Here is a 23,063-nt window from a genome sequence, read left to right on the forward strand (position 1 = left end):
AGATAAGTGCATCTTAAAGCAGTGTAGAATTATTCGCCTTTGAGCAGTGATCTACTGCTCATTCACTGGACCAAGTTCACTGCCCTCTGGACTGTCACACTGTGTTGTATGCCGCGTATACTCCCCTCACACTGGTTGTCACTGCAAGAGCTATCAAGTTAGCACCTTGCTGTGAACATATTTTAAGAGCTGGAACTGTAACATACTGTAAATGGTAATGACCATGCTATAAAATGCTATAGATTAGGGAAATACTTTCAATAACTAGAATTATCTTCTGCAACTCAATTTTGCTTACAATGTAAATCAGATTTGAATCAAGTTCTCCAAAGGTAAACATCCAGCACATTACAACACGCTTTAGATGCAAAAGGGAGAGAAGCAGAGAGGGAGTGAGTGGTGCATATGTGCATACGAGGCTCTGGATATTCCTCACCAGGTACAACCTAAACCATTCATTAAAAATTAGGGACACATTAAAATATCTAGCTCTCTGTCCAGATGTAATGGTGTTTAATGGAAAAAATTAAGGCCCGTATACATCTGTATTTATGACGTTCTGCAACAAAGAAATAATGCCATGGAACACAAAATCACTGGTTGAAGGGAATTTGGAAGAAAAAGGAAGTTGTTTGAGAAGAAAATAACAGAGCATATTGAAAGTAAAGCATATGACACTGCTTGATAGCAACACAAAATATGACGCTGTGCTGAAAAAAATGCATGGATCAATGTTAAGTAGTTGTGCCTGCAGAGCTGCAGGTTATTGTGCAGAAAACTGCCTACAAAATATTTCTGCAACACTGTACTTTGCTGTGCGTGGCAAAAACCCCAGAAGGTGTTACTTTTTTTTTTTTTTGGAGCTGTGATGAACTTGGCTTATGCTTGGGATCAGACTGCCTGCTCCTTATGAGGGTTTCTGAATTGCACATTTGCGGATTCAAGGCCAAATCTGAGTTCACAGCTAGCTTTCCAAGTACTCAGCTGCCAAGAGCCAGGCTTCTCACAGGTCCAGGAATCGGAACAACTGAACGGGAATGGAGCTCTTCTGAACATCCCAGACTAATTGGCTGATTCGTCTCTTAGCAGGCGCCTGTGACAGAAGTTGAGACAGCTGAGTGCAGTATTTCTGACATACTCAGATGCGAATTTTAGTACCTGTCTGTACAGAGCTGGCAGGTGCAAGAAGGGCCCTCCTCTGAACTTCTGAAGAAAAGCGTTGGCTGCATCTCATTCTCAAGCAGGTTTTTAGATCACTCTGCACCTAGATCACTGCTCCCTGTGAGCAGCAAAAAGAGCAAAAGTCTGACAGGCTGATCCTGAAACATGGTTCTGTGGAGAGCAATACAGTACCCACATTTGTGTAACACTCCACAGTCAAACTTCCCGCTTGCTGGGAAGCAGAGGACAGCGGCACTAATGATTCTCTCCCTTCTAAAGCCTCTAGATTTTAAATGCTTTGAGGAGATTGAAGACAAGCATTAAATTTTGATTAAAGGGACACTGCCAACACTACATTAAGCTTAGAATTTAGGGTTTTGTAACAGGCAGGTGTAGGTGGATGGCAAGTTGAATGTAGATATTTCTTTGCAACAGAGCAAAGACAAGTATCTTATCTTTGAGCTGAGAACAGAAGGCATAAAAAATTAACTTGATTAGAAACAAAAGTAACATGGTCCACTCTAGTTTTACTACCAAGGGAGAAGGAAAATGCTGATGGGAGACACCATGTAGCTTCCCAAATGTATTACAGCTCACCAGCTGTTTGGTGTGCAAGAAGCCTGTTTAGTTGGTTGGGTTTTAATGTGGTTATGACAAAAAGCCATGCTGAATTCCTACTTTAATAAACTTACTAGGGAGTGGAGTGGAAGGAAAGGTTGCCACAGGTAAGCTGGCACAAGGACTAGGCTACACCTAGCAAATGCCTTTGTGTCTGCTTTTAGTTTATAGTGAATAAATACGGGAGGTGAAGCTATCTTGTGTTTCATGTATGGTCCACTGCAGCTGACGAGGGAGTACCTAATTACTTTCAATGATCAATGAGTTTTACTGCAACTCATTCTGCCTATGATGGGAGCCAGATCTGAACCAATTTTTCCAAGGGGAGATCCTAAAAGGCAGCACCTCACTGTAGCTTTAATGTGCACTAACCCTATAGAAAGACTATCACCCAGAAATGCTCATTCTCAGAGAAATGATGGCAATGTGAATCCAGATCTTCAGCTGATAAAACCCAGCTCCCTTAACAGAGCTACGCTAATTTATAATAGCCGAAGGTCTGACCCCACATCCCTACAAGAATTAGCTGCAGCCACAGAAATCTTCTGCAGTAAAGATGTAGCTCAGTTTGGGCTTGGCTCAACCAGAAGCAGGGTTTCTGCTGCAGATTTCTCTGCTGTCTTTGCGATATTCATTCAAACAAACCTTTCAAGGGAGCAGGCCAGAGAAGGTAAAGGCAACAGTGTCTATGATCGTCTTCTTGTTCTTCGTAGAGTATGAAGGAGTGAAGCAAACCTCAGATAACCGACCTGTGGCTTCAGATGTATTTTGAGTGCAATGGTAGTGCCTTCTCCCAGGGTCTGTGCAGCAGGTGAGAGGTGCTTCCCAAAGCTGTAGCATTAGGTATATATGATAGATAACAGAAGGCATGAAATAAGGCCGTGTGACTGCACTGGAGATGGTAGAGTTGCAGAAGGGTGCTGGAACACAAATTGAAAACTACTTGTTAAACAAGGTTAATTTGTTCTCCTTCCACAGTGTAAAATGGCTTCAAACACTTCTAAACTAGGTCATTTGACTGCTCAAGAAATACATGGTGCCAGGCAGCTGTCTTTAGCAACAAGTTTATTGGAGAGTTTGATTGCATCCCAAAAGCATGCTAGATATTTCTGACCATATCAAAGAAAACTCAACTATATTATCAAGGCACACTAATGAGGCGGTTTGTTTAATTGAAATACTTTAAGTTTCCATGTAGTACAGCATGAAAAAATCATTATTTTCATTAGATGAGCTACTCGTTAGCTGAAAATCTAAGTTACAAAATATCACAGTGTGAGATAATAAATACATTGTAAAATGCATTAAATCCAGGTTATTAAAAGGAATTTCTATTTAAAATATATAGCCATGTAATTTGAGCATACTTCCTAGTATTAGGAATCAGGTTTGGTTCTTTGAAAAATACAGCCCAACCCAAAGGACCTCATCATGCTCTCATTGCAATCGCTGTCAAAACTCTGACCCGCTATAGCCTGCATAAATGACCTGATTATTCTGTGTCACAGTTCTGCAGTAATGGGCTCTGCGTGTAGCAGCTAGCAGTTCTGAGGCTCACCTAAAGGGCCCAATTTTGGCCTTGAATTCATCACTGCTCTGTTTGATGCAGTCATTAACAGCAAGTCAGGAAGCACTTTATAGCTTATATTTTCAGGGGCAAATGCTTACCTAAAAGTGTAAGACTTGGAGAATTTGTGAGTTTTATGTAAGAGCACGCATCTTCATGGGACATCTCCCATGCCATTGGTCAGAAGTAGTTTAAGAACTGTACTGATCTCATCAACAGATTTAAGGCCATGATGAGTTTGGGTGAAAAGGGGAAAATGGCTGGAAGGGATCTCTGGAGCCCATCCAGTCCAACCCCTCTGCTCAAACAGGGTCAGCTGGAGCAGTTTGCCCAGGACTGTGTTGAGTTGGGGTTTGAGTATCTCCAGGGATGGCGATTCCACAGACTCTCTGAGCAACCTGTTCCAGTGTTCGACCACCTTCATAGTAAATGAGTTTTATCTTATGTGTAGATTGAATTTCCTGTATGTCAGTATTTCCTGTATTTCTGGCTCTGAGTTCTTTACTCCCCCCTGCTTGGTATTTATACAAATTGATAAGATTCCCCTTGAGTCTGCTCTTCTTGAGGCTAAGTGAGCTCAGGGTCCTGCTCTGCATATCAAGAGTTCTTCCTGATCACCAGCATTTAAACACTGATCTGAGATGAGAAGGAAATTGTATTTTGGTTTCCGATTCACAGATGGGCTTGTTCCATGTGAAAAAAAGAGTAATGTAAGACTCCGGAGCAACTATTGCTTTGTGTAGTTTTATCCTTCTTCCCTGCACCACTCTGCCCATCTTTTCTATGTCTTAGACTAATGAGGGTATTTTGTCCTCAATTCTCATATCAGTGTTTCCTTCCTAATTTACTACTATACATACACCGAGGGATCTTCTGCCTCATCTCACTGGTACTTTCTCTCTCTCCCCTCCCTTGCTGACGGATTAGTTTGCCAGCACTGTGAAGGTGTCCTTGCAGCATTACTCTGTCACTAAACTAGCCAGCATAGTTCACCATGGCTGTGAAGAAACAGCCCCAAGGTTTAGCAGCCACTTCTTAATTCCTGAGGAATCCTGGGCATGCATTCAGGTTGCCTCCACATGTTGGCATCCACTGATGTTGACACATCTTCACAGCTATTGCTCTCCCTGCCAGCTAGTCAAGCCAGCAATGCCGAATAGTGCCACCAAGAGCACATAGATACCGGAGGAGATTCAGAAAGGACTGCTGAAAGATTGCCTTAGCTAGCAAGCCAGCCAGCGATTCAGGAGAGCATACAGATTACAGATGGTGCAATAATCTCACGATTGGCCAAATGTGGAGCCTAAGCAATACTTATATGGAGATGAGCATACATTAAAGGCTGCCAATGTGACAGCAGAGAGGGCCAATATTGAGGCTTGCCCAGGAATGGGCACGCTGCCCCCACATAGCCACCTGCTGAGATCGTTCATGCCAGAAATGCAAGTAATCCTGGTAAGGCAGGTGCCTGAGGGGATCAAGTCCTTAGTCAAAGACAAGAAATGCAAAAACCCAAGCCCAGGCCACCTTCTCACACCTGGCAAGGGCCCCTCTGCATTAAGCCCGCAGACTGTAAACCCTGGAGGTTGGAGTGCAAGGGGCTGAGAGCTGCACCCCACACTCCTGCCTCTTCCCTCAGTTATTAAGACAGACTTTTCTTCCTTTGCAGAGACAAAGTTGCACATTTTTGAGTTATCTCTTGCTCCTCTCATTTTGTGTGGGTTTTGTTAAATATTTTTAGAAGTCTTTCCTTTTTTTTTTTTTTTTTTTTTTTCTACTGGGGCCAACAGGGATGCGGCTTGCAGATTAGTACTACTGTTAGCTCTCTTTAATAGGGCTTTTCTTATCCCATTTAAGTAGAATAAAGAAGCTTCATTTGTTAGCTTAAAAAAAAATCAAGACTTTAATTCTTGATCATTGCTCCCAAGAGAACCCAGTTGGAGTTCTCTCATCATCACTGATCAAGTCTGAACTTTTTTTGTTTGCTATTCAATTTCAGTTGCTTTCATCATTTCAGAGCACTAACAGGCTTTCAGCCCCGCTGAAACAGGGGATGGGGCTTTAACCATACTGCGGTGAAGTCCCTGTAGCAATGGAAAACTGCTGCACAGCATTTAGCTATGTGCTCTCCTCTACATAAAACCTGCATTTACATTGAATTACAATTAACCTTCTATTTTAATCATAATAATCAATATTCCATATGGCTTTTCCTCCTTTTATATTATTTGTTGTAGAGAGACTGACAGTCAATTTCTCTGATTTCAGACCAGTGAGAGATTTTATCTAAGACAAGTGTAAAAAATTTTCTGATTACTAAACTGCTGTAGATCACCATCTGGATCCACTGCTAAAATGATATCCATGGAATGAAGCTTGCTTATGGTACGGAAAAACTTGCTCTGATGTTTTATAAATAGTTATTTTTTTCTTAAGAGATTCCAAGGATGATTTTGCAAGGGAGATCAGCATATAAAGCAAGTCTGCAAAGCAGTTTTCCAGTGGGCATGCGATCCATCCAGGCCCTTTCTCTGGTTGCTCGTGCCTACCATCTCCTTTATGAGGAGATGCCGGAGTGGGTTTTTCTGAGTAAAATCTTTCCTAAATCTGCTCTTTGAGTGCTTCTTGAGGGTGAATGTTACCCAAGCTGTCAGGCCTTGCACAGGGAGAAAGCTGTTGTGATCAACTGATCGAGTATAAGCCACTGTTGGACCATTCCCAATAGGAGCAACACAAATCCTGTCTACTGGCTATCGGTTTTGTTCTTCAGGGTCCTTGTAACCTTCAGTATGGGCGAAACCCCAGTTTCCAGAGACAGTCTGAGTAAGACAGCAAGGTCCCAAAATAGTCTGCTCAGCCTCTGCTGCTTGTCAGCTTAGTTTTTGTGCCCAGGGTGCTCAGGGTGCTTCTCTGCATTTCTAAGTTTCTCCTAAGTGTTTCATGGCTCGCATGTCTGAAGGAAGTCATCAGCATCAGTTTTGGGTGCATTACAGACATTGACCTGGCAGAAACAATACAAAATACATGTTCCTTCAACCACAGCTGGCAGAGGGAAGGAGAATCTCTGCTGAAGACTCATGTAGTCCTTTGCTGAAGAGAAAACAGGCACAGTGCTCCTTCTACTGAGGAGCAGTACATGGCTCCACCTCAGTCCAGCTGATACCACCCAAATTCCCCAGATTTTCAGTGCTCAAGGTCTGCAGCCAGCTTGTGGTTTCTCCCTGGAGGGCTGAACTGTGGGAAGAGTGCTCTCTGCACCTTGTCAGTGCCTGGGAACAGCTGCAATTCGAGACATATAAACACTTTTTTTACCCCAAGCAGATTCCAATTAATGTGCAGATGGAAAAGACATAGATGGTCTGTGGGAGAGAATCCTTGCTTGGCAAGGGATGGAGTATTGCTTTTATAAAACGCCGTAAGAGCTCTAGTAGCAGAGTTCCTTGTTTTTTAAGATCCCAGCTCCCAGTTCAGCAAGCTCAGATTTGTACGGAAGGACTAATGTTGCTGGAATGTAAACCTGTCATTTCATGGAACTGGGATGCAGAAGACAGTCAGGAAAATCAACTTCTGCAAAAATTTCATGATTTTGTGTACAAGGGAGAGAAAACTCAATTTTGCAGGTGGAAGCCTGCCACAGTTTAGCTGTCAGGGGCAGGAGGAAACTTAGAAACATGAGTGGGCACCTAGCAAAATAGTGGGGACATGAGGAAAGCCCGGAAATGTGCACCTTCTCTCATTCTTATTTGGGATCAACATCCAGAAGAGGCAGTATTTTGTTGCAAATTTATTTTCAAATCCTCACAGCTTTATCCAGAACACATCAATTTTCAGCCTTAAACTCCACAATGAAGAAGATGTTACAGTGGGACACTTTCACTTCAAAAAAATGTTAAGTCGTGTGGTTGGTTTACCAGTGTGAATCTCCTGCTGTCCCTTACGCAGCTGAAAATGCTACACGCCTCTGCATCAATATAAAATATTTTCTTTTGAAAGGACAAGAGGAGACTGCAGAATTCTAGTTTTAGGCACATTGGATTTAAACATCTTAGACTTTAATCTTTTTTCTCACATTTCCTTCTCTATAAAACAAAACCAAATTCAATCTTTGTCCATTGTGATTTTTGAGAAAATTAACTGTACATAATTACTTTGCAAATAATTACTTTGTAAAAAGTAATTGTAAAGCCTTTAGAGATCTTCAGATGGTAAGGGGTAGAAACATAATGGACGTGATAACCCTTTCTTTCTTCTTTCTTTTATCATCACTATAACTTGTTCTGTTTCTCTACGTTTTCCCACAAATACTGCCAAAGAAGGAATCACATTGCCAAGGAATCACATTGCCAGAGAGTGTTTTTAAAGTCAAGAGGCAGATTTTCTTCTGAGTTCTTCTTTTGTTAGATAAATGCATTGTCATTCTAGTTTCCAAACATGGCTAGTATGGCTAATTGCTCTTTCATCCACTGAAATTTGAGCTGATTAGGTCAGGATGAAAGTAAAGGGCTTTTGCCATATTGTATGTGGAACACATTTTATGTAGAACCTACAGGGCAGCTTCCACCTGGCATAATCATGTCCCAGATGGGTTATTTTGGGTTATCATAACGGGTTGCTTATTAATTGTGTTATTAATATAACAGATCCTCCCTAAGCATATCCAGGGGATTGGGTGGTTAATACATTACTATTTTGCCTTAATGTATGGTACCTGCAAATAATACGTCAAAAAGCTCACTGATAGTTTTTGCAAATGAAAAGGCATTCTGAACTGAATGTATGAGCTAAAAAAAGTTATGATTTCTGCGGGGATAAAACTCTAAGCTGAATTGTGTTGTGTCGTGACTAATCGCAGTTTAATTTTCTTCTGCAGATGGATCCATCCTCAATAGAGGGCAGTAGAGGATGAAAATGTAACTGTTGATCTGTTCACTGTTGTGTTCAGATCAATTCTCTAATATTCTTTTAACTGGCTTTAAAATGGACCCTTTTATCTTGAAAAAGGAGGAAGTAAGAGTGTTGGACATCTGGGGGACACACTGCTAGCACCCAGATGTTAGCATCCTTCTGTACCATTTACTCAGTCAACGCTACATCAAGTTGTGCTGGGTAGGTGGGCGGGAGAGTGAAAGCATGGAAAGGGAAGTTAGGGTTGTCCTGGAAGGGAGAAATCACTAGTCCTGTGCCTTCACAAGGGAAAAATCCTGGCATTGCTTCGTGACTGCAGTCTATTAGCTCACAGCGGCCCTGGGAAACAGCACTAATTCTCTCAGCGAAAACAAATGGAAACTTCCCCGTGCATGTGTCAGTATAATTATTCTGCCAAAAATAGTAGCAGATTTCAACTACCTAGAGGTTTTGCTTACAGCTGGTAAACTCTGTTGGCTGCAGCCGCAGCTGTGAAAGCCAAGTAACCCAGCTGGGCGCTGGGAGGAGATGGCACTGCCCCTCACAAGCAGGTGGGAGCTGAGGCAGAAGTAGCCTTTGGCCTTGGCAGGGTGACTGCCTTGCTCAGGGCAGGGAGAGCAAGGTCCTGAGGCAGGACCAGGAGAGGAAGCCAAAGCTGGACTGCGGGAAGAGCTGGGACATCAAGGAGCTGGGGCACAGCCAAGGTGGGAAAGGCCAAGGTGGAGCAAAAGCAGGGTAAAAGCTTTGAGCGGCCATCCAAATGTACTGAAGCCTAGACCTAAATAGCACACTGGAGACCCTGCCTTTCACTTGAATCCGCAAGCACTTCTGTGGGGTGGCCTTGGCACAAGTTAGGCTCTCTGGGGTACAAAGCTAGGCCTGTATGTATGCTTGGTTGCTTTATGATGCATATCACAAAAGCATAATCCGGTTTGAAGTGTTACAAATAGCGCGTCCTTTCCACAGTGTCCACTGGGCAAAGCAATGATGGGGTGTAAACACACTTGTAACATATAAGACGAGTCTACCTTTTCCTACCTGCCAAGCATGGGTACGTTCGGCATCTGACACCTAAATGTCCTCTTCTCCATCTCCCTGCTTGTTTCCACAGCTTCATTCCCTGCCTTGCCTTGGCCCTTCTCACCACCACTGTCTCAGATCTGCTGCTCCTCTTTAGTTCTGCCACATGCAGCTGCAGTGCTGGTGGCCACACTACCCTCCCCGTACTACTACTGTGTCATGCCTGATCTATCATCCCTGACTGTGCCATCTTTGGTTAGATCCCCACCACTCACAGTCAGCCATCATGAAAGATCCAGGTCTTTTTAATAAGCTACAGTAATTAAAGCTTGCTAGCGATCAGGTAAGTTCTTACATGTTGTAGCTTTCTGCCTCTTCTTGTTCCTATGGAGAACAGCAGACAGCACCTGAGGTAGCCCACAGTGCTGCCTCAGTACAGGCTGTCGTTTCAAGTTTATCTTCCTCAGTACCAACTGAGAAATGCAGCAAGCCTACTCCAGCTGACAACAAAAAGCAAGAGTCTGCTCAAAGAGAAGGACAGGGAGGAAGAATCTGTTGTGAATTTGGACAGGGGAGGTCAAAGAATTTGAGGCTTCGAGGGGAAGGTCTTTTTGGTCCAGAACATGTTACGCAGAAGACACAAATGTAGGATCTGAACTCAGTTTAGAGGCAGGTTATGAAAGGCCCTTGGAAGATAGATAAGGAGAGGGAAAGAGTTGCTTAAAAGGATGAGGAACAGGATGTCCACATAGAAGAGTTTCCAGTGGGATCCAACAGCAACATAAGGTAGGGTAGAGTGAGTCCTAATCCCCCAAATCTCTCACAACAGTCACCACAGCTGGGCACCTTGCCATAAACAGCAAACAAGCAAATAACAGAAAGGCAGAGCCACCACTCAGGGAAGATTTTTTGGATGGGTATCTGCCTGCATCAGCCAGAATTCTTCTGGTCCTTCTTTTCTGTAATATCTCATGTACCAAACCTACATGGGCTGCACTTTAAAAAAACCAAACCACAATCTTTCCCTAAATAGCTTGCTCTTCTGTAAATGCCAACATCAAGATGGCCAGAAGGTTCACTGGGGAGAGAAGCAAGACATTGCTGTCTTCCCACTCCCTGGTGGCTGAGCTCCTCTGCCTTATAGCTACCCTGCTGCAGCAGCTCTGTTCAAAGCTGAAAAACTCCCACTGGTGATGCTAGTACGCTTGGGTCCCAGCGATGAGAGCTGCCTTCTGCAGATGTATGAGCGCAGCCAGCTCATTTTCCCGGGAGGTGATAAGACTGGTTGGGACAGTAAATAATTAGCTTTTCTGCCTTCGGCTATAGAAATGATTATGAATTTTTAAGCAATGAGAGTGATTGAAGCCATTTCTGTTTGCTTTCTTTAGCTGTGTTGCAAAGTTTAGCTTCAAGAAGGAAAATACCCTCAGAGGAGGTTGACAGACAGGTGGGAAAATATAAAGATGCCAAGAGATCAGAGGTAAGTCAGTGAGCATTAAAAGCTGGGGGAGAAAGTCCTGATAAAAGGGGGTGGCTTTCATAACAAAGGAATTATCTTTCTTGTTCAGTCCTTCCTTTATCTGATAACAGGCTATTCCCCCAGAAAGTTGGCTCCTGGGAAGTTAGTTTTAAGCAGAAGTTGAACATGAAAGTTCATTTCTTGGCAGAAGTTGCTTTCTCTTTAATTTATTTATTTTTGTAAATTTATCCTAATCCTTTTTTTCTTAATTAACAGGATGCTGAAAGACAGTGTGGAGAGGAGTTGTCTCTATTAAGACACAGATAGGATTTAATCTCAGAAGTATACTGCCTCCCCCATGGCCTGCTCAAGGCTGCCTGGTTATGCCTCCTCTGCTGACGGCATTTCTGCCTCCAGGACTCTTGTCCTCTCTGGCACACTAAGGGGTCCCCTGATGCCACATGTTGTGATGTTGGCTCTTGATCAACCTACTTGGCACAGCAATGAACCTGGAGGTACTTCAGGTTTTTCACACAATGCCTCATACTTATTAACTTTATGTGTTGCCTTGTCAACTGAAATCAATATTGATAATAATAAATGCATTAGCAATTAATTATAAATGAATTGACATTCCCTGGAAAACGCTTCTAAGGTAAAAACATGGGAGGACATTTTCTGAAGGTTCCCTGTTTACCTCTTATATTGCCCAAATGTATTAGCCTTGCAATTTTCTAGTGGTTTTAAAATGCTTACTAAAACATGTTGTTTTTTCAGCTGCTCCTCCACTTTCTCCTTGACCCACTATCTGGCTGGGCCAGAAGGCCCCTTGCCCCAGCTCCAGTGTCATCTTGCTGTTGTATAGGCAGAGCAGATACCACACTCCTTCTGCTGTTGCAAAGGAGACTGCAAATCAGACCATGCAACAGCGGCTGGCGTGCACTGAGGAGCCCGATACCATTGCATCAGATTGAATCAGTGCATTGAAAACTTCCTCAAGGTGGCAGTGAGGGCCCAGAACAATTGGCCTAAGGTGTGATGGCTCCTGAAATAGGAAACTGTGTTGTCCCACCATGGCACCATGAGCCATTTTCCCTGCTGGAAAGACTGGAATAAGTTGTGATTGCAGATGGAGGCTTTCTTTCAAACCAGCGGGACAAGCTGAACAAGTCTCCTCCAAGTCTTGCAAGAGGGAGACCAAAATATATTTCCCAAAAGAAGGATTATCCGCCTCGTGGAGGAAAGTTAAGAGGCTAAACAAAGAGGAAGAAACAGGAGCTTCTGCTAAACAGAGCAGCTGTATGACTTTAAAATGCTGTTCCCAAAATTATCACACTAGTGTACAGCTGCCACAAAGACAACATGATTTCTTGATGTTGAAGTGGCATCAGGGTGACTAGAGTGATCAGTAAGAAAATGCAACTACATGTTTATCCAGCCAAAACCATTTCCCTTCAAAGCCCTCCTTCATAAATTTATGAAGAGGTAAGGCTCGGAAAGAATCTCCTGCAATCACCTTGTCCCACACCTTCCTGTGAGCCAGGATCAGGTTTAGCCACCTCATCCCTGTAAGGCGTTGGTGTAACCTCTCCTCAAATCTGCCAGTGAAAAGGCTCAACATCCAGCGATAAATTAATTCCCAAAGTGGAGCTTAAAATCACTTTCCTGCAAATTATGTTGATTTATTTCTGTCTTTCTCACAGTGGCCATGGAGAACAAATGATGGCTGTCCTCTCTAAAGCAATTGTTTACGTATTGGAAAATTCCTATGTTTTCCCCCATAGTCTTTTTCCTCTAGACTAAACAAACTCGGTTTCTTCAAGGTTTCCTCATCACTTATGTTTTATAAACCTTTTATCATATCTGCTGCTTCCTTCTGGACAGTCTCCAACTCATCTGCATCCTCAGTTCTGCTGGGCCCTGCTTGGCCATGGCTGACAATCTGTCGCCAAGAAAAACGCCACGCTTCTGACTGAGACATTAGAGAGCTGTTTCCAGATCCAGCATTTTTCCACTGGAGGTGTAAGCATTTTACCTTTTGTGAGTACCAATAAATATATATAAAATAAAACAAAACAAACCAAAGTCTTGCATTCTTGAAGGTGATATGTCAACTCTGCACTTCAGTGGCTGCTGTCTTTATAAAACACTCACATGTGTTCCTTCACACTTTCTTCGCCTAGCAGCATGGCTGCTGAGGCAGTCAGGGGCCTTGCAGTTAGGAACTCTTCTAGAAGAGCCTCTTACAAGGCAGTGTAATTAAAGTCGGCATTCAAAGCATTTCAAATAATCAAAAAACTAGCCAGCCCCCAAACAGAGGCAGAATCAAAGAGCCTAGTGTGGAAAGAAATCCAGTGACCCTGAAGGCATGAGCAACCAACCCAAAGAGATTAAATGCCAGCTGAGGGAAATGGGGGAGGAACTGATGGCATCAACAGTGGAATAACAAACAAATGCAGGAGACTTCAAAAAGTGAATAACTGGGCCATCAAATTACATATGTTTTGTAAGTATTTGGGATAAGGAGAAGCCTGTGTGGTTAGAGTGCCCAGGCTTGGTTTAATTCCCCACCATGGAAGTCATTGGGTGTTTCCTCATTGGTATCCGTCACGGCTACCAGCGAGCACTTGTGTAGTCTTGAATGGTCCCACGCTCATAGTCGAATCAGAAACACTGTCTTGTCTTCTCGCTAAGCCTGAAAAGGGGGTTGTGCAACCAAAAGCTCATCTGTTTTATTCATCTGTATTAGCTACAAACCTTCCACGTCAATATCCTTAAACCATGATAGCTGCTATCATGAAGCTTGTAAGTTTTGTGTGTGGGTTGTTTACCCAAGAGCACTCAACTCAAGAGCAGTCTCATTTCCAAAGATTTCTTTTCCATCTGTGGGCTGACTGATATTGCACAAAATGCTCAACAAAATATAGTCAGCAGCTTGTCTCTGATTAGAGCTCTTCATTGAGGAAACCTCCTTGATTTCAACTTCCAGACAAATTCATGGATCCCTCCTGTTTGTTCGCTAAGCTAAGCAGGAGCTTTATAACCCATACATTGGCTTCTTCTGTGTTTCTAATAACTTTAGGAGTGAAGTAGAAACTCCACATTGTCTGCATCATGGAATTCCTTTAAATGGTAGAACTGGGACCAACTCATCCTAAGGGTGAGACCAGCAAAAAAGAATTTGGTGCAATTAATTTAGCAAGCTTTCAGCCTAGTGTTTGTTTAACCAGCGTGGATGAGAGCAAAATTCCCCTGCAGCCCCTTTTAAACACCTCAACTAAGAAAATAAGCTTGAGTATGGTAAAGAGCATGTTGATATCCCAAGGGACCAGAGAAAGTGCAACAGGAGAGCGCCTCATACAGAAGGGGGAGTGTTAAGCATATTTAAACCAAACATTTCTTTCCCTTTCCTTTGGGATAAAACTATTTCCCATAGAAACTAAGGCTGTGCCCCTACATGTGTAGCCCGGGGAGAGATGCTTTGATGTGAAAGAGAATCCTGGTAAAGTACCGGATGCAGAAGCCAATGTGGAAATAGGAGGGACTTCCAGAAACAGGAAAAAGCATTGTCCCAGAGGGGCTTCCATCTCCCCCCTCCAGGTCGTCATTCAGACTGTCTGGCTAGTTTCCTTCTGCCAGTCACTTTGCCATAAGGAAAGTCTTGTCTTAGACATGGGGCAAAATTTTAAAACTTTTCCCTTACTTCAGAGAGCTGACAAAGTGAAAATGTGAGATTTTACGGCATAATCTAGATAAAAAAACTAAAGTGAAAATTTCACAAATGATAAATAAAACTCTGCTTTCAAGTGTACTACAGAAAAGTTGGAGAAATTGTCAGTATTTCAGGAAAGCAGGAGTGCCATAAATTGGATTTAATCTAGGGAAGAAGGGAGAGTGATTTAGCTCTGAAAGTTTTTAGGAGGAATACAAAGAAATGAATGTGAGTATCAGCCTGAAATTCTTACAAGTATGTGCACTCATATGCTGTTGGAGCTACACGGTAGGATGAAGGGAACCTGCCCACAAAGTGCAGATAAATTGCTTTAGGTTATGGGTAGGACAGTCTCAAAGGCACGTGGTGTGGAGGATCTGTGTGGAAACAGATCGGTATTGCAGGATGGGCAGCCCATGGGGAGACTGTTCTAGAAAATAAATCTATTTCCATCTTGCTCTTTAAAAGAGCCCAGTGTTACTCTCTCCTTTCTTCACCCTTCACTGAGATTAGTGCTGGTCATGGACTTCAACTCCAACAGTGAGCTTACACGGAGCACGCTGCTAGTGCCATCAGATGACACACAAAGAGCAGAAGTCCTCCTGCACGCTCATGAGCAGACTCTGGTCACATGCAGAGTCTGTTGAGCAGCAGCAAAAGAGAGTACGAACCATGGTAACTTGCTATTGTACAATAAGTCCCTCCTCACCCTCCAAGTTTTCACTGTTATCAAGGTTCTTGTGGGTGCTGGTTCTGAAACAGCTGATAGGCAACTGAAGTATCATTTGATCAGAAGACCTTACCTAGGCAAATGGCCCTATGGAGATAATGGGTGAGGTTTGTTTCTGTAAGTATTTTAGCACGAGGCTCACGGATAATAAACTACATCATCATTTCTTTGTATGCTTTGGCTTGCGATGACAGATCAAGTGGTGCATTCTGCAACAGTTTGTCAGCACTCCCACTAGAAAGCTGTGAAGGTTTAACACTGCATCCCAAAGTAAAATCTGACATGTCATTTTGCACCCAGAACAGTGTGTTTGTTTAATTACTTAACCAATTTTGTTGAATTATTTCTTTGATGACTAAAGAGGACTTCCTACTGATGATCTCCAAGATTAACGATACAGGTATACATATTAGTAAGTTAGCACTTAGTGCCTACCTCACATGGATGAAGTACACTCCCTATCTTCAATATCTTCTTGCACTGACTGTCTACTAAATAGATTACTGCTCTACCTAATGTTCTTAAAGCTAAACAGAACTAAACATATGGATTAGAAATATAGATCTCTAAGCACTGAAATGTCTTCCTATGAAGATACAGGGAGCTGGAGGAGGTCAGCACTCCTGAAAACTGAGCCACAGGATCAATGTCACAGCTAAATCTTTGACGTCACAGCTAACTCTGATCAACGTTTCCCTGGATGTCCAGTTGGCAATGCAAAGTCCTTTGAAATAGGACCCAGAGCTGGAGGAAGCTCCAAGCCCTCCTGTACAAGGACTGGCTTCCTCTTTCTCTTTAATGGGAGTAAGAGTATTTTGCTCTTGCATAGGGAGCCCTGAGGTGTATTTAATTAATGCTCATTATGAACTCTGAGAGGAGCTTGAGACATAAACATGATTATAGCTTCAAAGCCTAGGGGATCACTCACATTTTACTCAGCTCTCTTATGCTGGCAGAGTTCTTACTGACCTCCATAAAATCCAAGTAGATGGAACAAAGTCTTCAGGATCTGGCCCATAATGTACCTGTCTCTCACTCCTGTGCTGGACTTTGCTCTAATCTGTCCTACATTCTTCGGGCCTCATCTATTCCTTGACTCGATCAGCCATTCAGAGGTGTTCCTCCACCAGTAGTGGTTCTCATACAAACACTTGCTTACTATCAAACAGCCTGGCCCTATTAATAATAACTTTAAAGGGAACAGAGAAAGGGAAGACAAGAAGTAGGTTCAGTTTAATAAGATTTTTCTTTCACCCAAGTTTTATGTTCTTTTCTTTTATCTTTTTATCAAGGCAACTGTATTCTGAAAAGCCTCCGGGTACAATAAACAACAGAAGGTGATGCAATGGCTGCTCGTTATTGCTTGATGGGTGAATCATCCTACTAGCTGTTATCTCCGTTATTGGAACAGATCACTCGAGGGCTGCATTGAACATGGGCCACAAAAAGTAACTGTACTAATGTCATGATGTGACATGTCAGTCTCTTTATTTCTAGAAGAGTTTCCTTTCAATTGCACATAGATAAAATAATGAGAAGGGGTTCCCATGGGATATATTAAAAATTATACCTGGGCCTTATTTTTATCAAAGCTCAGTTGGTACCGACTGGCCAAATCGTGCAGCCTGTGCTCGTGCCAGCGAGCAGCTGTTCATGCAAAAAATTCCACTGAGTCAGCAGGGCATCTCAAGCGAGCGACTGCTCCCTGTTCAGAATTAGTACTGAGGTTTTTCCTACCCCACCCTGCTGTTTTACACAAAATGCCACATCCTATGTAGTTTCTATCGTGTACCAGGGTACTCTTTTTTTTTTTCTTTTTTTCTGACTTTTATGAATATTGTATTACTGGGACCAAACTGAGAATGCAACGTTTCTACAGGCAGTATCTGATCATTTAAAAAATGCCAATGTAAATATGCTGTACCAAAAGCAAAGTGACCTCTTTTGTCTTTCTTACACATGATGCCTAGTCTGCACGAGGACCTCAATAACTAAAATTCTAAAACTGACCTGCCTGGCAGAGGAGGCTGTTCTATGGGTTCGTATCCGAGGTCCTCCAGCCAAATTACACTTTTGACATACAAAGCCTAACTCTTGGTGTTAACTATACAATTTAGCAGCTGTGATACGCTTTTGCTTTGGATATTTAATTATACTGACCTATTGCCTTACATCTGGGCTCCATGAAAACATTTCAGTCCTTCAGGAAGCAGGCACAGAGGCAGCAAAGAAAATTTGTGACTTTAGGAAGTGCCTCTGCTGAGCTGTCTCTAGTTAGCCTCTGCAAACCAGATCTTGTTTACTCCACAGTATTTTGTGGCTTTTTCTCCCTTTGTTTCTTGCAACTCTTTGTGCGCCATTTCCAAACCCAAAGCTTTCAGGGTCTGAACCAACAACTCTAGTACCATCAGCTGTCCCCTGGGAGTCGGATGTGGTACTGCATAGCTATAATCAGACCACATAGTGCCTACAGCAGAAAGAGGCTTACACTTTATGCAGAACTATCTGTGCAGAAGGAGAAATCAGGACAGCGTGGGCTGTAATAAAGTTATACTATCGCTTATAAACAAAGACCACTGTACTGTCCCCTATTCACATAAGGCCATCTTCCCCCTTGGCACCAGGGAAGAGATATGTAACAACAAAGGGGTCTAAAAGCCTTTGTTAGGCATGTCACTGATGAAGGAATTTAAGATTGCAAATGTACAGCTGCCTGGCCAAAACCAGCGATACAGTGGTAGGGCAAGGCAGGGCCACAGCGCTAAGGCAGTACAGCAGTGCACAGGTAAAAGCGATGGGTGTCCCAGCACGGGCAGATCTCCCTGTGCAGCCATCCAGACCAGGCTAGCAGCTGCAGAAAAGCCCAGGGTGGGGTTAGGAGTGGCTGCTTGAAGCTCTGTCTGCCACCATTTCCCTACCTGTGAATCGCATGTCCCTAAAGGAGCAGCAAAAGTCCTAGCAGTAGCCTCAGTACCTACTTAAATACCAACATCCCTTACGAGTCTCACAGAAGTTCACCTAAGCCTCCACCCCAGGCAGAAACACAATGGAGTAGTAAATCGGAGGGATACAGTGATTGTCTTCATCTCTATGGTATAAACTGTACTTGGAGGCCACAATCCAGCTGTGACTATATACCTACTACTAAGCTCCTTTCAGCTGCACGTTTTGAAGACTGATTTGTCCCTCACATTTTGATTTGACATGCAGTGGAGAAAGAAACTTTTCAGAGATAAGCCCTTTCTCCCTTTTGCCATTAACGTCTCTCATTCTCTTGATTTAAAAGATTTACAATAAATGGCAATGAATACTCATGCACTAGAAACAAGTGATGCCACTAAATTTTTACAAAAGAGACCAGAAAGAGACATAGTTGTGATTTCTATTTAGCTATGCTTTCTTTATAAAGGGGTGTTTCCGAGATGAAAGAAGTAACTGTTATTGTAAAGTACTCTCCATTTTGAATCCAGAAAGCACAGGAAGCTGAGCAGTCTCTTTGTTCATCCAGCTACTGCTGCTGCTGGAGACAAAGCAAGTCATGCATCTACATAGTCTTATGTTGATTTTGCTTTTCTTAGACAAAAGCTTTTCTAAGGGGTGGGGTCAGTCAACAAGAACTGAGGAAAAGGGATTTGCAGTTACAGCTGTACTGCCTTCTGCGTGCCCTTGGTCAGCTTTCATCTATTTCATTGCTGTATACATTAGGCTATGGCAAAGTCAGTTCAGAGAGAGAGGGAAGGAAATATCAGAATAATGCCAGCATCCTGGGAGAAACCTTGCCCATGGAGATACAGAGCAGCAAAGACAGACCCCCTGGCCCGATACACCATCCAGCCTCTCCAGCTGCGGCATATTGGGTGTTAGTTAAACGCGAAAGAGATATTGATGGTTGCTCCCCCCTCCATTTTTAAATGAAATTTCATATGGAAAATTGGAAAGCTGTTGACCAGCTCTATGGCTGGGGAAAATATTTCTGAAAATGCGACCAAAGGTTTTTTCCTTGATAATTTTTAAGAGTTTGAAGGTTAATCAAGACTTCAGCTTAGGATAAAGTTCCAGCAATTCTAAGGAAGCATAGGTTTAAAATCTTCTGGAAGAAAATTTGAGAAAGATAAGTAGATTTGCTGGCAAGAAAGTGGGTAGATCTCTTACTCAGAACAGTCATGTGCTACAGAGGTATTTATTTTTCCTAAATTTCAGCATTTTTTACATCTGCTTGAAAAATAAAATAAGGTAGAATGGATTGTATAAATTACATTGTATTTACATTAAATATAGCTTTAGAGTCTTCTAAGATAAAAGGATTTTGCCCTTCTGGATTTTGCTTTGTTACACTTCAATTCAGGGTAATAATATCAAGCTAAGGAGACTAATTGTCATGGGCTGAATCTTCAGCAGCTGGAAATCAGCACGGTTTAGCAGAGTGCAGTGCTATGGATGAGGCCCTGACACCACGTACTATTTCTTTGGCACCTACTTGAGCTAAAAGGTGGAGTGGCTATGTATGTTGTGTGGTAGGGGGAAAAAAAAAAAAAAAGCTGAAAGAGGAATCAGGCAAGTTAATTGCATGACAAGAAAAAACAGGAAAGTCCCATGAAAACAGAACCAATGCAATGCTGTCCCTGCGCTCACTGACCTGAGTCTGGAGACATGTGTTAACAGCACACACCGCAGCCTGAGGCAGAAAAATGTGATGTGGTTGACAAAACTGTGGCATGACTAAAGACAGAGCATGTGAATTGTATTTATGTACTAGCCTCTGAAGTGGAGAGCATATTGTCAAGCAGCCTGAGGGAGCTGTATCATACGCAGCTCCGTGTGCAGCATAGTATAGCTGTATCCCATTAAGATGCTAGCAACTGAATATATTAAAAATCCTCTTGGAGGCTAAGGGTCCAATCCTCCCGCAGTGGAATCAATACAATTTTTGCAATTTATTTTTAATGGAAGAGAACCAAACTCTTTCAGCTGTTATTCATCTGAAGGGTTCACATGCATACACAGCAATCAGTAAGACTAGCAGAGAGCTATGTGGCTTGCAGTCCCAAAAATGCCCTTCCATAATCACACCAGAATGACTAGGGGTAGGCTTGCATGGTATATGGGCACAGACACACAACTGCTCTGCCTGTATCCTGCCCAAAAGCTAAGCAATCCACTCACTGAGCCAAAGCTATCAAACACTGTCTTTCAGAGCAACTAGATCAGCCTACAGCACAGAAATTTGTTTTCTGATTTGAATATACACCTAGATGTATCCTAAAAGATAGTGGCATTTTATAGTCTGCTGTTACAAAGACCATCACCTGCTATCTCCTTCCCTTCCCAACTTTTTTCTTTTTTTTTTTTTTTTTTCTTTTTCTAAGCTTCATAGTTCACCTCTGGCTAAATAACTCATGTGCATGATTTTGTTTCCATCTCTCTCAGGAAATATACAGAGCCAGAGAAATAATCAGAGCTTTAGTACACCAGCTTCCTGCTCCGCTTCTTGGGGAGAACAGGCTGGGTCCTGTTCCGCCTTCCTGGGCAAACAGAGAGGACTCTGCTGATGTTGGTGGAGCTAAACAACAGTAAAGCATGAAAACCCAAGACACAGTCATCCACAGAGGGGATCCTAGGCTAAAAATACAGGGCAGTTTCTTAAAAAGCCAGCTGTTGGATTACATAGGAATTTCCATTAAGTGCAATAAATGTTTAAGTTTTCCATTTGAAGTGGACTTGAAAATATAACTCAACACATCCTGAAGGCTCAGAAGCCCTGTCAACATATTAAAAAAACAATAATAAAATAAATCCCACAATGTGTGTATGTGTGGTGGCTCACGACCAAGTGCTGGAGGTGGGCAACGGTGGTCCTCTTCACAGGTGGTGGTGTCCTGCACCCTAGCTCTGCTGCAAAAGAGAGGATGGGGAAGGAGCCAGCTCTGGGTCCTGCAGGACTCAGACCTCAGTGTGCCCCTTGGGAAACTGCTGCAGCAGAGCACGCTGCTTCTGACCACAGCACAGCAGACAGGGACTGTGCTGTTTAATAAATTATCTTACTGCACTGCTACAGGAACATCTCCAGTCCTACATAATTAAACCAGGATAAATTTCACGTGCAGGCCACGGGAGCAGATTTTAGTGCCCTTCCAAATGCCTTTTTTTTTTTTTGTTAACTGCTTCTTAATCTCATTCCCTTAACCATTCACCATTCCGTGCGTCCCAATAGTAGCCCGTAAAGGTGAGGCCACTTCGAGATTTTCATTGCACGGGCAGGCATCTTCATCTACTTGGACAAAGGCAATCTGAGTTTTACGTGAAGAGCTGCGCAGCAGTAGCAGGTTCAGCTTCTTACCAAGAAATCAGTTACTTCACAGTGGCTCTGGTATCTCTGGCTGCAGCCAGTTGTCTGAAGTAGAGAACTAAACAAAATACCTTACCTCAGGTTGGTTTTTCTCTTGTCTGTGTTGTAAAGACCTTACGGCAGTTCTCTTAAACATCAGAACATGCTACACTCTCAAGAGCTTTTCAAAGAGGGGCAGGAAAATAGGGACAGTTTGTACAGTCTCTTCAAACAGAGGCAGCTTCTTCTTGCTCCTGCTGAGTCAAGGGACAATTTGTACACCACCACTAATGAACTTCCCCTTTTTAATTTGCTGATAGCATAAGCCAAGCACAGACCCAGTGTGCAACAGGGAATGACTGAATAGAGAAAAATTGGGTAGCATGTGGCCCGATTACTGCATATATACACAGTAGTGATGCTTTCTGTGCTCTGCCTGGGTTCAGAGCAGGGTTTTGTCTCAGCCGGGCTTGGGGAAAGGTAGCAGATTGCACACAAGGCTTCCTCCTTGTTGGAGTGGCGGAAGGTGGAAGATGTATCTATGCAATAGGGGTGCATGGAAAGCGCATGCAACTGCCTGCCACAACAGCCTTCACGCATGATTGTATAAGACTAGGATGTACAAACAGCTCTTCTGAAGTGTAGGTGTACTTATCCTCTCACCATTCACACCTCTGCTGCTGGGAAGAGCAGTGAGGACTGACAGAGCTTGGGACCTGGCTCAGGAGAGCCGGCTTAGAGCAGACGTTGGCTGGGTGCAGTGCAAGTGGGCTGCAGTTCCTCAGAGCCCACCTCCAGACCCCCCCGGAGCTGTTGCTGTTGCTGGCTAGAGACATTTACTGACAACTTGTGGTCTGGCTCCTCAGACTTCGTCAAGAACAACAGACTGCTGCACTTCTGCTACGTGGTGACAGGGAACACACCTTGCTCTCCCACAGCCAGCTCCATAGCTTTGGAGTTCCACAGTGGGGTCTCAGACAGGATCATACCACTGTGACCTGGATGTCTTGGTCTTATTGACACCCATGCTTCTGGGATACTTTCTGAGAGGTAGGTATATATTCCCTGTAACTCAAGCAGATACAAAAGCTGTAGCATGATATAGAGATCACAGGAAGAAATGCAGCACGGAAGGGTCTCAAGATTTTGAGCTTGCTTCTATGAAGCAGTAAAAGGCAAAACTGAGAACTTGAAGTCAGAAATGGCATCAATTTGTCAAGACAACTAAAAGACAAGAAACCAACTGAGGTGAAGAGAATGGCTGACCTGAGAGCCTGCAGTGTCATGCAGAGTCCTCCGAGAGTCCAAATGACAGCACCAGGAGGGGATCATGTATAAACAAATGCTGACCCACGGCATCAGAAAGCATGGAGAGATGCCCTGGCCTCACCAACGGAGCAGGGTGACAAGACCTGCAGATTGAAATGTCCACATTCAGCCTTCTTACTTAACAACTGCATTGTCCTGAGCTGCTGTTGGAGTGAAAAGTGTTTCATCCACAGCTGGTGACATCGTCTGGCTCTTCCCAACGCTGAAGTGAAATATGGTCTGAATAGTCCCAACGTG

General features: G+C 43.2%; 1 long non-coding RNA gene across 1 annotated transcript; it reads right to left on the reverse strand.

Annotated features, from left to right (window-relative positions):
- Positions 1 to 496: 496 nt before the first annotated feature.
- On the reverse strand, positions 497 to 22,753 carry LOC308058388. Its single transcript, XR_013925785.1, has 3 exons — positions 21,595 to 22,753; positions 2,425 to 2,699; positions 497 to 1,279 (listed from the first exon to the last, which is right to left on the reverse strand). It is a non-coding gene; the product is annotated as an uncharacterized lncRNA (long non-coding RNA).
- Positions 22,754 to 23,063: the final 310 nt, after the last annotated feature.

Source organism: Falco punctatus (assembly GCF_963210335.1).
Source record: "Falco punctatus genome assembly, chromosome: 1".
NCBI classification, from domain to species: Eukaryota; Metazoa; Chordata; class Aves; order Falconiformes; family Falconidae; genus Falco; species Falco punctatus.